Raw genomic sequence first — 1,768 nt, 5'->3', positions numbered from 1 at the left:
AGAGTGGCCCTAGGTACTGTCACATTCTGCAAGACACCACCAGCCAGCAGCATCACCCAGCAAAAGCCCAGAATAGTGTAGTAGGAGGGGAGCAATGTCCACCCCATGTACATTGGAAAGATATAAAATAAGTAATGGGTAGAGAGAAAACAACAAGAAGCCACATAAGTCCTCAGAGAAATAAAATATACAGAATGAACAAATCTCCAAAAATCATCTTTAATGACATACAAGATCTGTATCCTATCAGACACAGGCTGTGATGATAAAGAAATCCAAAGAAATAGAATAGCAAACAAACAACAACAACAAATGAACAACTCAGAAAAAATATCAAATGTCTTTAAATAACATCAATGAACAGAAGATAGAAAATGAAGCTCTAAAAGAAAACAATTGAGATTCTGGTTATGAAAAAATAGAAGAGGTGGACAATTTAGGAGTAAGTTATGGAAACAGAATAAACTAAATGGAAAAATGAATGAGTATACTTGAAGATATAAATGAAAAAAGTAGCTATGTAGAAAAGAAAAGTTTAAAAAAAAAAGGGATACTGAGAAGTATCCCATTTCATGAGGAGAGTCAACATAATACTAATGGGTATGCCACAGTTGAAAGAAAGAGAAAGGAATAGAAAATGAATTTGAAGTAATAATGGGAAACTATGGACCTATGCCAAAGAAAGTTTTAGCATAGCCCCAATGCTTGCAACCTCACATGAGATCCCACCAGCCTCCTGTCCAGACTCCTGAGATCTCTGAACCAATATTGGAGAGGTAACTGGTCAGCCTCAGTCTCCTGAGAACCCCCAAACTGCCTACACAGACTGGTGAGACCCATGATCCCAGCAGATGCCCCACCAACAGCAACTGCTCCGAAAACAAATAATGGAAGAAGGAAAAACACAAATGACCATGCAAGTTTTAAGGGAATAATACAACACACAAAAAAGACCAAATATCTGGAAACCAAGACATGGAAAATATGTCCTTTCTATCAAAGTTTAAAATTGCCATAATAAAGAAATACAAAGAATTTCAATAAGATGAAAGCTGATTCAAAGTTTTCAATAAGATGACAATGGAGTTCAGGATATGAAAAGAGAAACAGAGAAAATGAAAGATTCAGGAGATGGTTATGGAAGTAAAATAGATCAAATGGAAGAACTAGTCAGTGTTCTTGTAGATGTGAATGATCAAATAACCTTAGTAGAAAAGAAAAGAGAGATGAAGTTTAAGAATTCAAAAGATACTCCAGGAATTAACAGATTTCATGGAGAAAGGCAACACAAGAATAAGGGAAATTCCAGACAAGGAAGTAAAGGAAAGGAAATGAAAATGTATTTAAAGAAATAATGGAGGAAAAATTACCAAATCTAGAGAAAATAATAAATTAACAAGTCCAGGAAACTAAAAGAATCCTGGGATACCTAAACAAAAGGTGACCTACACAAAAACATACAGTAGTGAAACTTACAAGAGTTCAATATGAAGAAAGAATAATAAAGCTGGAAAGGGGGAAGGAGGAGATAATCTATAAAGTTAACCCAATGAGGTTAACATCAGATTTCTCTGGAAAAAACCCTAAGGGAAAAGAGAAATGGAAAGAGAAAAACTTCTAGCCAAGAATATTCTATCCGGCAAGGCTCTCCTTCAATGTGAGAAGTAAAAGCCTTTTTGAGAGACAGAGAAACTTAGAGTTTGCAAACATTAGACCACCTCTATAAGAGATATTGCACTTGATCTTAGCCAAAAGGCCAAGAAGCAAT

At 35.4% G+C, this 1,768-nt stretch overlaps 1 pseudogene; it reads right to left on the bottom strand.

The window, feature by feature from the left end:
• Positions 1 to 1,594: 1,594 nt before the first annotated feature.
• On the bottom strand, positions 1,595 to 1,768 carry LOC119230269 (U2 spliceosomal RNA; annotated as a pseudogene).

The sequence above is a fragment of the Talpa occidentalis genome, unplaced genomic scaffold (genome assembly GCF_014898055.3).
Source record: "Talpa occidentalis isolate TD23 unplaced genomic scaffold, MPIMG_talOcc4v2.1 talOcc4.6, whole genome shotgun sequence".
NCBI lineage: Eukaryota > Metazoa > Chordata > Mammalia > Eulipotyphla > Talpidae > Talpa > Talpa occidentalis.
This window is presented reverse-complemented; position numbering and strand designations above follow the sequence as displayed.